Genomic DNA, 16,136 nt, shown 5'->3' on the forward strand with positions numbered 1-16,136 from the left:
TCTTATATTTCACAGCTGTTAGGAAGGTAATTTCCATACTGTCATCTGGGACAGCATGTCTGCTATGCAATACTTGAATCCTCTGATATAAAACATCAGTCATTTAGCCCCTCCTTTTTCGATGGAAGAAAAGGAATTGATTTCTTATTCATGCCACTGTTTGCTGAAGTGGGTATAAGAAATTACATCCCAGAGGGGCTCTGTGTTGGGTTTTTAAACAAACATAGTGAAGTATAGCTTAACCTCAACGTCCCTTTATCCTGTGTTTGTTAAGCATGACAACAAATTAGATAACTACAGCCAAGGTCTTGCTCATTCCAACAGAATTGTTTGCATTAAATTTGGGGTTTATTAAAAGGCATCCTTCAGGGGAAATATGAAATCTCATTCTTTAAAATTTGAATTTTGCTATAAATTTTGACTTCTTTAAGGCTAGGTATAGCAAAGACTTGTCATTTAAGCTCCTTCCAGTGTTCACTTGTTTAATTTTATTCAGCTCTGTATGAGCAAGCAGAGGTGGTAATGAATAAAAGGTGTGGGGTAATGTTGGAAGGGGATGGTGAGCAGAAGTCACATGAGTAGTAAAATAAGTAGAAAAACTAATATTGCCTAGCAACCTGAGGGAAAAAAAAAAGCCCCTGGCAACAGAAAGGAAGGACTTAGCCACAAAGAGAACACTTGCCAGGAAAGAGAGACAAAGAGAAAGAAAATTCATAACATAACAAGCCTCAAAAGTGGGGGATGGGAAGGAGAAAGAATGAATAGTTAAGAAACTTGGAAAAGAAAGCCAGCTAGAGCTTGTCTTGCATAGAGATGGCAAAGAGCTCTACAGGAATGGCTATTGGTAATAATTTGCATTGGCTTTATACAGTGATGAATCAAAATAGGAGATGTAAAAAAATGTGTGGTCACCCTTGCCATTATACTTGCAACTTCAAAGGGAAAGCTGAACTCAGACAATTCTGTTACAAAAACATAAGGCCCATTACTTGGACCTAAACCCTTATCCATTTATGTTCCTCACAGATTAGGACCTTGTCCTACCAAGGACTCCAGGCTTCTGGCAGCGCAGACAAAATTCAGCTTGTAAACAGCCACAACGAACTATCAAAAAACAAAGATTTAGATTAGCTGCTGGCAGAAGAGCATGGGTAAATTCACCCTGCCAATTAGGTGCCCCTACAGGGGCAGCTTAATTGGGGGGTTAATTTGTCAGCAGCATTGTGTTGACTTTGTGTGTGTTGGAAACAAAGCAAGGTACTGACCATCACAGCACATGAGGGAGGATTTGCCCTCAGTTCCATTAAGAGCAATGGGATTGTAAACCTCTTTGGAAAGGGAGAAATTCTTTGATAGCTTCACTGATGGGAATAGTCATACACAGATTAATTTTCACCAGTGTTAATCTTGGCACCAAATGCCATGTAATCTAAAACCTTTTCAAAATTCTACTCGTTACAGCAAAGGTAGCAGCCATTAATCTAAAAGAATTGAAAATAAAACATCAAGGAATGAAAAAATGATTTATTCTGCTCTGGGACTGCAGACGCTGAGGAGCTTTAATCATATGGCTATTGCACCATGGGACTATGGGGCAGGGTTAAGGTTGTTTCAGTGGCCTAATTTTATATTTGTGGGGATTTTCTATTATTTGGGATAACTGCAACACTGATGACATACCATGCTGTCAGTCACCATTTGTTATTTTGAACACATTTTAACTCTGCTCGGAGATCTTTTTTTAAATTTTTGTAAATTATTTTTTTTTTTTAGCTGTGGCAACAGCTTATACAATAAGAAATAATTTTAAAAATTTCCTCAGAAACCAGTTATTTCTTCATTTCCCCAAGAAATGTTGAAACTTCAATATCCTAAATGTTTTGAAGGACACTTTCTAATGCAGGAATGAAGAGGATGTTAGACCTGGGGCATAAGTAAATGATTAGTAGTTTATATTAGCTCCAGATTAGTTAGCAATTTATAAAATTGAAACTCCACTCCCCTCTAGCTGCTGGAAGGGAAAAGGAGCTTGCTGCTTTTTTTCAAATTTCAGGAGACTTCTTTAATTAAAAAAAGGCTCTCGCTTTTTATAGTCTGTCCCTACTCTGAAGTTATCTTCAGTTACAGCTTCACTGCTATCCTGAGTTTATAAGCAACTCATCTGACCTACATTGCAGGTCTTCCTTTGCCATTATTTTATACAGGCATTTGAAGGCTAACATTGTGCCTAGCCATCACAGCACTTTCCAAACTATCAAGCTGCAACAAGGTCTTTTACCATCTACTACCATCATACTCTTCATGCCAGTCCCTCTGCTGCCTTCTCCCAGCCTCTCTTCATCCAGGGCACGCACTCTCTCTCTTCTCTCTGCGTCTTCCTCCCTCTGCTTCTTCCTCGGCTGCTCTCTCTCCATTGGCTCTCAACCACTTAACAGAACCAGCCACAGCTGCACCTTATCTACATCAGCCAACCCGCCGCCCCTGAAGCCAGCCCACAGCTGTATGTTATCAATGTTAATTAACCCAGCTTCATTCCTCTACACCTAGCATTCTCTGTTTCTCGGCTGTTTTATTGTAGCTGGGTCTCTGCTTACTGTGCCTTACCTTAGCTATTTGTACATACTAGCTATTTGCTGTAACAGAATGCCCTAGCAGGAAGAGCCTTTATTTTCTGACACATTTCTGCTGATCTTTGCTTTGTGCAAATCAGCATTGCTGTGGATAGGTAACCCCAGCTGCCTGTTGGCTCTTTTTACTTTTATCTCCTTTTCCATGGCTTTGTGGGAGCCTTGGGAAGAAATAGTGCATTGACAAAAACAACACTAGTAATTTAAATGTAATGGTCTTTGCTGGTTTCTTTATTTCAAACTAAAAAGAAGTCTTTGATCAAGGTCATGGTTTTCATTTAATGTATTATTAAGTTTTATGAAAAAGATACGTTCAACTATTTCTGTGTGAAAGTGCTTCCGTTTCACAGATGTTGGAAGTTATACTTCAGGATCCCAAGTAAAGATCTATTTCATTTTTGTTTCTTAAGAAGAATATTGTTATTATTCTTCAACATTTCTGGGCATGACAACAACACAGGAAAGGTTCTTTTTTGAATTCTTGTGCAGTGTATTAGCATCATGTAAGGATTATGCATCCTTACATGCCTTTCACTTTCCATATACCTTCTGTTTCCTGGCTTTGGTATCTCTGGGAAAGCTCATATTCCAGGGAATGGAGAAATAATCTTTGGCTGTAATTTCTTCTGTAAAAACAAACTAATCTGGTCTTTCTGATAGGTGGGGTAAAATATTTTTTGCTTTTCTTGACATGTCTTTACATATCCCATAAGGTTCATTAGATGTTCATTACTCAACAGTATGTTTATTTCCAAATTCACCTAAGGCTTTTTAATATGCTAGGTATAAATTGTGTTTACTGCCTTCTGGTCATTAATGTACAGATTACTCTCCAACAAGTGACAGAAACATATTCCTATGACATTGTCTTCTTATGGACTAGACTGTTTGAGTGCATACATAATGTTCTTCTCCTGGCATTCACACAAGACGATGTTGCTCAACCTAAAGCTTCTTGCCATAAGTTGGAAAAATTCAAGTATGATGCTATTCTGTTTCCTGAGCCACTTAAGCTGCACCACAGAAATACACCCTCTTCAGTTTACCTGTCACAAGGAGTACCTTTCCTGGATAATATTTGGTCAATGGCCTCTACATGATGCTTTCCAGTGGCTTATGTGTTTGTACCCTTGCAAAGAGCTAAGACAGAATGATAGTACTGTTCCATGCTGGAAAGCCAGCAACCAGCATCTGCTTTTTATCCACACTTACTCTTCTCTGTGCCATTCAGGATGAGAAAGGTGGTTTTGCCAGAGTGTTGCTCCTAGGTCTCCTTCAGATGCATTAATCTCTTGCACCAGTTGCTCCACAGCTTTGTGAAGAATTCTGTTTAGTCTTGTTTATTACTGAAAAAGGTATTCCTGAGTCTCAGGAACTACATGCCATCATGTAACGTTTCAAGGGCAGAACATGACTGAATCTGAGTGATTCCAATAAAAACTTCAGCTCTGTCAGATCTCTCTCACAGCATCCCTGGGTCTTTCATTTATTTTGGCCTAGACATTCCCTCGGAGTTTTAGTTTCCCTAGGGCTGTCCAAATTTTCTTAGAAGCCAATAGATTCCTGATTAAGAGGATCTGACTTATGTTTAGTCCAATTTTTGCCTCTCAACATTTGCTTTGGCAGTGTTACAGTCTGACTTGCCATGGCATTATCATGTCATGTGGTCTTTTCATAAACCATACAATAAATTCAAATTTCATCTTCAGTAAGGGCAATTCTGTTCAGCAATTTTCACAGAATCACAGAAGGGTCAGGGTTGAAAGAGACCTCTAAAGATCATCTAGTCTGACCCCCTTGCTAAAGCAGGGTCACCTACAGCAGGTTATACAGGATCATGCCCAGGCAGCTTTTGAATCTCTCCAGAGAAGGAGACTGCACAGCCTCTCTGGGCAGCCTGTTCCAGTGCTCTGTCACCATCAAGGCAAGGAAGTTCTTCCTCATATTCAGAAGGAACTTCTTGTGTTGCAGTTTGTGCCCATGGCCCCTTGTCCTGTCACTGGGCACCATTGAAAAGAGCCTGGCCCCATCCTCTTGGAAGTCTTAGCCCTTAAGGTATTTGGAGATATTGATAGGATCTCCTCTCAGTCTTTTCTCCTCCAGGCTAAACAGGCCCAGCTCTCTTGGCCTTTCCTCATAAGGGAGATGCTCCAGTCCCCTCATCTTCGTAGCCCTCTGATGGATCCTCTCCAACAGTTCCCTGTCTCTCTGGAACTGGGGAGCCCAGAACTGGACACAGCACTCCAGATGGGGACTCACCAGGGCAGAGCAGAGGGGGAGAATCACCTCCCTCAGCCTGCTGGCCACTCTCCTTCTAATGCACCCCAGGATCTCATTGGCCTTCTTGGCCACCAGGGCACGCTGCTGGCTCATGGGCAACTTGCTGTCCACCAGAACTCCCAGGTCCTCCACAGAGCTGCCTTCCAGCAGGTCAGCCCCGGGCCTGTCCTGGTGCAGGACCCCAGACTTACCTCTATTGAACTTAATCAGTTCCTCTCCACCCAGCTCTCCAGCATGTCCAGGTCTCGCTGAATGGCAGTTCAGCCTTCTGGTGTACCAGCCACTCCTCCCAGTTTTGTATCGTCAGCAAACTGGCTGAGGGTGCCTCTGTCCCTTCATCCAGGTCACTAATGAATAAGCTGAACGGTACTGGATCCAGAACTGACCCCTGCAGAACACCACTAGCCACAGGCCTCCAGCTAGACTCTGCAGCACTGGTCAAAACCCTCTGACCTCTGACCTTCAGCCAGATCTCAATCCATCTCACCTTTTATGCAATTTTCAGCTTTTGATACAAAACTTTAGCATTCCTAAAAGTTTTCTTGACATTTACAGGGCTGCTGGTCTACTCAGTAGGGTATAATAATTCATTTTCTTTGCTGACTTGCCAGTAATCTCATGATTTCCCCATCAGCATCTGCACATCAACACCGAAACATACCTTTATGGTCTGTTAAAATACCTAACAGGGCCCAAAATTATTACAGTCTTTCCTCTCTCAGTTTTGTTTTGCAGTCAAATATGCGATGCCAAGCAATGAATAGAAGAGCTACTATGTTTTCCAGAAATTTTTTATTGTGCATTCCTCAGCAACTTATGTTTGCCTGTTGGCACCATCATAGTTGCATAGCACATCCCTCGTGACTGCGTTTCTCAGGTCAAACACCACTCTTACCTCCTCGCACATCCACACGGCACCACTGGATACTCCTTCCTGCTTGGCACATACATGCCTGACTCAGCTTTGTTTGCTTCTTAATTACATTTTCTTCCTTGCTGTGAGTCTTACTAGCTCCCTGTCCATATGCTTCATATACCACATGCTGGATTATAATGTAATGGGCCTACTTCTTTCTATAAGAAAACTACTCTTTTCAGAGATGCTGCAGGCACAGGGAGCACTCCAGATAAATACAGTACAGCGTGTCTTCTTAGTGCCTCCTCCAAAGTCTTCTGTAACTTGCGTTCTTCCCAAGCTCTTTGCAAACTGCTCCTGCCTTTTTCCTGCCTATACCTTCAATGAGTAACAGCATAATGACAATGGATTTTTCTTGGCAGTAATAATTCTGAACTGGTGATGCTAAGTGATTTCTCACTGTATGTGACTAGAAATAGATTATTTTTTTTCCCCCCACATAATTTTGAGAGTGGAGACATTATTGCTTTTCACTGAGATTCTCACAAGCTATTTGGCTTGGGCTTTGTGGCTACCTGTTTAATCAGTGGATTAATCTGAACAAGGAGAGAAAGCTTCTAGCTCTCATGTGAGAGCTTTTCTTAAAGGAATTACTATCTTTGCGTCCATTTTACAAGCAGGATGCAAGAGAAGAGCCGCAAACAGAACAGATTTCATCTGTTTGATCAACAAGGAACGTGGGTAAGATTTGTGTTGCTCACATTAGATTTTGCAGTACCTGCTCTGCCACGGAAGCAGGAACTGTGTCACCTCGCTGTTCAGTGGAAGTACTATGGTAACAATCCATGTTTTGAGAGCTGCACTGCAGCCATCTGCCCCCCAGATAAAAACATTTATTTAAGTGTGGTGGTTTTGTTCAAAGAACAGTGTCCACTTTTGATCAGCAACAGGGACTTCTGTCTGAGTTCAGCATTTGAACCTATCTTGGCAACCAGCTTTGAGATTACAAATGTTTTTCCATGTAAATCAGAGCTAGACTGTGGTGGTTTTTTCCTGACATTTTCCTCATTTGCTCCCATTTTTAAAAACCACTGATATTTAGACAGACTGCACGTCAGCCAGAGCTGTGTGCCATGGACAGAAATGATGACAGGAAAGAAATAGATTGGTCCCAAGGCACTGAGTCAAAATTAAAAGCCACTTTATTTAATAAAAAACATACAGATGACAAATAAAATCATCAAAGTATTAAAATGAGAACTAGAAAAGGTAATAAAAAAGCAAATACAAAACTGTACATGAAACTGATAATCCCATCCTTTCCAAGCATACCTACAAGTCTCACGCATATCCAGGTCCTCACAGTCCTGGTAAGACTTGCTCAAATATTGCTGGAAATTCCTACCTCCTCTCTGTGGCTACATTTCTAGCCTCAGATGATGGTTTCTCTACTGGTAGGTATCCTTAGTTGTGGCTCAACTTCTTGCTATGCAGCTTCCCTAGTTAAAAACAGATGCAATTTATCAGCTGAGCAGCTTCACCTCAACAGCTGATAAGCAGAACAAGCAGACCCTGATGCTCCTAGTGCAGCCCTGAGCTGTATAGCCACCCACTTCATCCAGCTCTGCTCTGTGGGAGGGCTGCCCTCCCTTGCATGCCTTTAGACCTTTAAGTATGCAGGGTGGATGTAATACCGCCATGACTGGGAAAGCTACACATTTGCATGGCAATGGAGGAGCTATATGTTCGCATGGCGCATACTTCTCATACAAGCCCACCATCCCTCAGCAGCCCGGTCTTTGCACATAAGCACAGAGCCTCAGAAAAAGCACAGCTCGACCAGTGCTATCCCAAGCACCGACAGCAGCACTGAGTGCTGTAGTTGTCTGAAACACCATCACCCAACGACAGGTTGTGGGATGTCGGTCAATAGTTAAAAACCCCTCTCCATAGTGAAATGGGACAGAAAGAGGAAAACAGGGAGCAGAAGTTATGAAAAGGTTAATGCAGTTTCTCTGGTTTCTATCTCAGATAGCCTCAATAGCAGGCCTAATAATAAAGGAAGTCATAGCTACGTTATTTATGAAAAACTAAAATTTATCAAAACTTCTAGATAAACGTGTACATAGAAAAACAAAATTAATGTGCCTTTCTCAGCTCAGACTCCTGAGGACCTACTTTATAGACACACTTTACCACAAAGACTCTGTGGCAGTTCAGTAATACATACACCACTGAAGTCAGATGACAACACAAATGGCTGGCAAAGGGCTTAATTCAATTTCTGACAAAACTGATGGAAGCAACACAATGCCTAATCCTCACACACACACACACTACCCCATTGTTTTTTTCTTCTGTATCCTTCCCTGGCAGATTCTTTGTTTCTGTCTTTTACAGGGATGCAATCTGCTTCTTTTTAGGTTTGTTTTTTCCCTCTGCTCACTTCCTTCCACATTTCATACCCTCTTTTTTTTTTCTCCCTTACTATTTCTCTCCCTTTTCCTACCTGATGCGTTTACATACACACACACAACCAGACATTCAAGAGTCCTTTTGACATTTCCTTTTCCTCACTCTCATCCCTTGTTTTTCCTACCGGATGACCAAGCCAAAAATGCCGCAAGAACAGCTTGTTCTTGTAAAATGTAAATACCACAAAAGCAGCCACAGTCATCGTATTTTCACCAAGAAAGACTCAGAAGAAGGGGTTTTTTTCCACTAACCACAGAGGTTTCTGCTCCCTTAAAATTCACAGTGCTTTCCCTCTTGCTCCTCTGTTATTTAAAGTAGGACAGCTGCTCCTTGGCTGGCTGAAGGCAAGTTTCAGGAGTACGATTCCCAGATGCATAGGGCCATGGCACAAGTGCAGGTCTGCACTCTGTTTTATCACCAAATGAGGACAAAAAACAGTGATCCATCAAAAGTTCACCTAATCATACTAAGTATCTCACAAGCATGGAACGAGACAGCACCTTTCACAAAGCATTTATAATCTGAATTAATCTGAGTAGAAGACAAGGCACACAATGGATACGGATAGAAAGGGGCTGTCAAAGGGAGCAGTGAGAAACTATTTGTCATTTTGATGGGACCCAGGTTTGACACATCTGCACTATAAACAGCATTAGAGAGAGACTGGACGTTAAACTTCCTGACAAAATGACTTTTTCTGAGATAGTTCCTATTTTTTATAGAACACACAGAAACATTAACAAAGAAGAAAATCATCCATTGAATTCTTTCCTTGGGAGATTAGGTTCTTCTACCTCCTTCACCCAGGGACCTCCTTTAATTTCTGATGGCAAAACCTGCAGACCTTGTACCTGTGGGACACAGATGAGCAAAATTTAGTTGAGTGCATATATGTCTTCAAGATTTGTCTTTAATATGAGAGATATTTGTTGATGCCTTTCTCTTTTAGAGTACACATTTTTAGTCATATTTTCAAATCTGTTGCCCACATCCTATATTTGGGCAACTATATTCCAGTTCTGACATGTAGGTGAACATATATACATGTTTGGCACCTCTGTTTATAGCACAAAATCTACAGTTTAGGTTACCTCTCAAATAGATCTAGCTGTCCAGTCCTCCAAACAAACGTGCAATGAGACAACTGAAACCAGGACACAACTTCATGACCTGGCACAGCCCTCTGAAAGTAGCATCCCATTAAAACATGGAAATCTAGTTTGTGAAGTGCACTCCTTCGTGGTGTCTGGGAGCACAATAGACTTTATACTGGGTCCATTACAATAAGCTTTCAAACTTAAATATTTGTCATTAGAAAGTCATGAAATTTTCCTCAGAATTGTTCCCAGACTGGAGTGACTCCATTTGCATGTCCAGACACACATCAAGTCAGAATCATACAATTAGGGAACAATTTACGTTGCAAGGGACCACCGGGGGCCACCAGGTCTATATCCCATGGAAAGCAGAGCCCACTTTGAAGTTAGAGCCTAAAAGCTGATGTGCAAGGAGTAGTACAGGAAGCTACAAGACAGAGACTGTTGTGGAAAAGTATCACTGCTGCTGGATATAACCAGAAGGAGGTTGAACAGCAATGGATGGCAAAGGCAGCAAAGAATTAGAGGCAAAAGTGCGCAGAGATGGCAGCATACTCATTTTCCTACAAACCAGATGTTTGTCCTCTCCAGCACCAGAAGTGAAGCTGCCTGAAAGCACTTCTGATGTCAACACTTCTCTAATTTTGCCAGAAAACACTGGTAGGCTGTAATATCAGGCAGAAGAGGAAGGAGGAAGAAGCGGAAGTACTGAAAAGAGACTTATTCCCTGAATTTCCATTTCAGTCGATGAGGACTAAGAAGCATGGTAAACACCACATGCATTGGAGCTTTATCTGCCACTCACACGTCAGTTGCTAAGGGGTATTGGAGGCTTTTGGGGTTGTCTGGGGTTTGATTCCATCATTCTGGGATGGAAGGAGGTGATGCAACACTGGGACCCAGGGTAGAAAAAAGCAGGAGGATGGGCATTTGTGAAGTCACACTGAACAGGCCTTGGCATCTGGTCCTAGAGGCTTATATATTCCAGAAACATCCTGACCCTGGAGCCACGTACACTTGGGGTTTAATTCTGTAATCTCACTCATAGATTTAAAATCTGGCCACTGCGCTGCCAGTGACTCTCAGAAGAACTTGCCTCTGCTCTTTCCCAAGCCCAAAGTCACAGACAAAAGGAAAGAGAAGACCTACCCATCGTCCCAGGACCTTCATCTCCTCCTGCCTACCTGTAAGATGAGCACTGAGCAAGGAGGGGAAGGAGGCATCTTTCTCTCTGGCAGTAGCCCTGAATGACTTCTCCAGGAGGTAAGAACTTGCAGAAGGCAGTCATGCTGGGATGTCCATTCCCACTCCCTGAAGGCTAGACCTTCTGTCACATCAAGACTACCTCCAGCAGGAGCCAAAACAACATTACATGTAGTGAAATAATTGATACTCGGCATAAAGCAGAGTGCTGCTGTGCCAGGAGAGCTCTAATCAGACCATTCTGCTACTGGCTTTGGAATTAATCATTCAGTTGACTGGAAAGGACTAAATTAAAAGGTGCTTTTTACAGCTCTTTCTAAAAGCTGTTCATGTAGGAAACAGCATGATACTAAGGAGGAAGGAGACCAAGCTGTGGGAAGGAAGAGTGTGAATCAGGCAGTAGAAAATCATTCTACGCATGTGGCTGAAAAAAAAATCTAGCTGCTGAGGGAAGAATTCTGTAAATTCTTGTTTTTAAAGAGAAGACATTTTTTCTAAATTAGAACATGGTCTTCATATTATTACCAAGCATGCATCTCATAAAAAAAAAAGTTTTGAGTTTCAAAGTATTTCTTCAAGAGAGATCAAAATGCTCCAGGAAGAAAGGGGAGTAGATAAAACAGTTCAGAGAAGCCTCTGAACCTCAGTTCCAGTTATGTTTTGTGTCAGCAAATAATTTGCTTAAACTGCAGACTGTCACAAACAGAGAGTAAGTAAATAATTTATACTGTATGTAAAACTTGAAAAGCATCGCTCAAGTCCTCTGTTTTCTATTAATGTAAATACATAAATTTCACAGGTGGCTTCTGTCTGAAGAATCTATGGCATCCTTTACTCTGTGTGTTCTGCAAGTGAAGAATACAGGATACTAGTTATGAAGCACAGTAACAACACATAAAAATGGGAAATGGTGCAAGGGCAATAAAGGAAATGTAATGTTTTCAGAGTGAACTCTGGCTGTCATAACACCACAGTTCAGGTTACAGAGAGATATGCATTTTAAGCAAGAACAAAAAGCTTCTTCATAATTCTGTGCATGAACCTAATCACAAAATGTGAGAGAAAAAAACTGAGTAAATGGAACTTTTCAAACTTAAGGGAAAAAAACCTTCAAAAGCTATTTATTAAACCTTGCAGAAGCGATATTTGGAAATATTTCTTCTTGTCATGGTTGGCTTTTTTTTTTGTGTCCTAGCTACCAAAATTTGCATACTTGGGTATCTCCTACCATAACATCCCAGATGAGGGTGGTTTTTAAATCATATACAAAAAGAAGTTGTTATTATTAATCACAAGCTGACTGATATTTACCAACAAAAATGAGTTCGTTCTTCAGTTCTCTTGGCTACTTTCTCTGGACACGCTTCAGGGAACGGCTGCCTGCAAGCTGAGCTGCCAAGTCATTTTGCTCATGTCTGAATTTTGGATTTCACCTCTTACTCTTTCCCTCTAACTGCTTCTATTTCAGTCCTGGGAAAGTGGAATGAAACAAGAGCTTGAAACTGTACTTTCAGTACTCCACTTTTTAGCCATCTGTGAAACATTTCCTCTTTTAAGTTCCTGTATCGGCCTTCTCACTCCAGGTCACAATATTATTGAAGACTTAACTTTATCTACAGAGATATACCCTTACTGTTATCCACCTGGGAACTCAAAGGAGAGCTTAAAACTTATGGCTTCCTCAATTTCTGGATCTACATTTGACCCAAGAACTGGGTATTCCCACCCGCAAGGGCACAGCAGGAGGGCAGAGCAGCACGGATGCCGAGGCGTCACGCTGCCGCGTGGGGCTGGCCCTTAATGGCACTTAAACTCTTTGCTCAACAGTGTGGTCAGGAGAGAAGGGACACCCTTGTCAACTCCAGAGGTTTCCAGCTGCAACTCTGAAAATGGCTATATAGCTTCAAGCAGCAATTACACCCAAGCGCAAGGATACAGCATGTCTACACGCAGAAGAAAGGAAAGGCTGGGCACTATCTCTGCTCTCTGCTTGGAGCCTCGTTCTTTGTTTCTTAAACCTAGCATAAGGTCTTTCACCATGAGATATGAGTTAGTTATATGCAACCAGCAGTTGCATGCAAAAAGGAGCCAACATTGGCTCTTGCTGCTTGTAATCTCCTTTCTAAAATGGGAATGCTTGGATTAAAGTGTGTTCCATGGTGCTTTGATGCCTACAAATCCATGTCTATGTAGAAACGTTTATTTGGCAAATGGAAAAAACAAACAAACAAACAAACAAACAAACAAACAAACAAACAAAACCCAAAAAACAAACCAGGTAAAAAATGTCCTTTTCTGAGTTTTTGACAAAGTCATGCAAAAGCTTTTTCCAGCTCAACAGCAAGTCAGGAGTAAAAGATAAAACAGGTTCAGAGGAGGGGAAAAGAAAAGATTAGATAACTGATATTCAGCTTCCCATTTTTCTCCACAGTCACAAAGCAAGAGCAAGCTTAATTTTTCTGAAAGACAGGAAAAGATGTAAGGTAGTTTGCCAGGTCAAGAATTAATGGTTTTGACAGTGTGGTTTGACACCCTAGAAGATACCTTGGAGTTTTCTGACACAGTGGTAGTTTTCTGTATGTGATAGATATATTCATGGTTAAATACACACACACTGTATGTATGGATATAACAGCATAAAATTCTAATACCAGGTACATAAATAATTGTGTGTGATTGCACTGAAGAAGAAGAAGAAAATAGAGGTCACATAACGTAGATAACTATTGTCTATCTGTGTACATGCTGAGAAAAAATCATGCCACATACCAGAGCACTTTACCTTCCACTTACTAGGAACCTTGTGGTGGTTTCATTTGCTCATCGTATTCTTATGTACCCAGATTTTAACTTCACTCATGCGCTTTCAGTTTGGCTGGAGAACACCACAGAAGTGAGAGCAAAGCGAAGTGAAAAGGGGGTGAAGCTGACACTACGTAAAGCTGTCTGACAAATCTCCCAGAATATTGCAAACATACCGAGCGCCCGAGGCATACCCATCCCCACGGAGTCACATGTGCTACAGTATCAACTGCTCTGAATTCAGCCCCATGTACGTAAGAATCACTACACTTTCTTCCATATCAGCACAGCTTTTCAGTGTTGGAAAACACAACAGCATTCAGTTGTGATTGTAAGAAGCCTACATAATTGAACTTCACTTTTGTGACTTCCAACAAAGTTGGAAACTTTGCCTTTGAAAGAGCTATTTTTTAACTCATTCTAAGAAATGACTATAAAAATGGAAAGAATTCATGCCTTTTCCTCTTTAATGTTGCAGAACAGACAGTAGATATGGAAAGTAGGGACCAGAGTTTATTCTTCCTTCTCTAGTCTTTGGATTACTCCTGATTCCCTTATACTGGGGAAATCCTCAGCTGATGCTGCTAGTGCTTTCACTGGGCGCCGGGTGAGAAGTAAGACTGTAGCACAGCAACCATCAGTAATCCTGGCCTTTACCTGCAAGGGCAAGTGAAAACTGCTCCACTGTCCTTTACAACACAAAGACATGCAAGAAGAAAAAGCTGCGTGCACTCAGCTCAAAAAAGAGGAGACAAAACAGGAATGCTGTGTTTCCACAAACAGAGACATGCTGTTAGCATTCAGAGAGGGCTACGGGGCTTTGTAAAAGTGTTCTAGCTTCCTTGCTAAGGAGAACATGTTATGCATCTTCCATAAAAGTATATAAATCTGTTTCAGCCACTATTCTTTTCTGGGAGCTTTCCAGATCTCAGTGTGTCCACTGAGAGTAATGACAATGTAAATGACTTTGTACAAAAAGAGCTAAAGTTTGTTTCAGTTAGTTTGCACTGTTTTGTGTATGCAGTCTTACAGTTCTCTGACTGAAATCTTTCACTCTTTAGCAGGAGGGGGAAACTTGGCTGAGGCCAAAAATGCAAGAAAAGAACCCAGTTCATGAACCAGTGAATTCACTTGTGAAGAAAATGTAATTTGATTTATTAGGTTTCATTCTCATAGAAGACAAAGAGATAGGAATCAAATCACTTTTGATTTTATTGGTGTGTTCTGTGAGTACCAGACTAAACGCAATGATTTTTCAGAGCTAAATTTTTGGTATGAAAATGTGATGCAGGCAAGTTTAGCACCAGCTGTGCATATAAAAAGTGTAGAGTGAACAACGATTTGACTACTACATTTCCCTAATAATGAAAACAATCATAATATTAGCACTGAAATCACTGGCTTCTTCTTTTTCCTTTTCATTTTTGTGTTTTATTTAAAAGTAGATTCAATAATGCTCAACCTACTTCAGCAAAGCAGGTTGGGGTAGAGAGAGGCTCAGCTTACAAACTAAGTCAGTGAAGAGTATTCTTGGTCCAGATGACAACACACGAGACACATCTAAATGCAGTCCTGCTACTCAGATGGAAGCCTTGGAGTGTGCTTTAACCACCCAGCAAGGGCACTGTAGTCATGGCAACACGAAACTTAGTGCAGGATACAAAATCTGCCCCAGACCTTGGGTGAATGCCAGGGTGGAATTTTACCCAGGCTTAATTTTATCCTGCTACATCCAGATCCTAAACCAGATTACACCTGCCTTGGTTCTGCGCATGTTTTTGACTGCCACATGCATCCATTTCTTATGATGTATGTCCAGTTCTCGAACGAAAAAGAAAGATGTGCAGCTGCTGTGATGCTCCCTCCATGTGTGCAGGGAGCCCTTGCTTTGCAGGATGCTCAGCAGTATCTTGTCACCCAATTGTCACTGCTCCAGCATGGTAGGTATAAGTGAGGGTGCTTCACAGGCCGTCAGCAAGCATACAAATTTCTTCATGAGCTGCAAGTGGCCTGTGCAGCCTGCATCATGTTTGCCTTTTTCCAAAAATTCTGGCATGGATTAATGGAGACACTTACTTGAAGGACTAAAGAAACAGTGAAAAATATATGGAGTTTAAAACAAGCAACTTTTGTGAGGGAATCCTGGCAACTTGTCTGGGTAGAGAAAAAAGAAAATTTCCTTTTGAGCAACAAACCAACACATAACCTTCTAGTAGTACCTGCTATGGTGTAACCACTAAGATGCATTTTTTCAGATACACTTGTCAAGTGTAGGAGTCAGGCAGAAATGTTTCAAGAATATCTTTCCTAACACCACTGAAAACAGAATTTGTCACCTTGCAGCAAGCACAGAGTAACACTGTCATATTTCAGATTGCTCACTGAGGCTAGCACTTGGGGTTTCCTTTGGGGTCAGAGCTGAGACCTCAGTTCCCCTGGGTGTCAGACCATGAAATAGTATCTGTCCTAGGCTCATAGAGCTGTTTCAAGCAGAAATACCTAACACTGTTTCTTTAATATCACCCTTGCCCACAGTCTAGCTGATGCTCATGTGCCTATTGGCCCACTGGCGGTTGCCAGTGGCTTGTGGAGAATTTGTATAACAAATATTGAAGCATAAGATGTACATAAAGTAAAAAAAAAAAATCTTTCAAAGATTTTTAAGAGGTCTCCAGGAGGAGAGGGACCATGAAAAGTTGCGTTATTCAGCTGAACAGGAAAATTAAAACTCAAGTACCCGGCCCACTGTGCGCCAAGCCTGAAATGCCAAGAGAGCTCATTCAGACATATTAAAAA

Source organism: Falco biarmicus, chromosome 2 (assembly GCF_023638135.1).
Source record: "Falco biarmicus isolate bFalBia1 chromosome 2, bFalBia1.pri, whole genome shotgun sequence".
Taxonomy (NCBI): domain Eukaryota; kingdom Metazoa; phylum Chordata; class Aves; order Falconiformes; family Falconidae; genus Falco; species Falco biarmicus.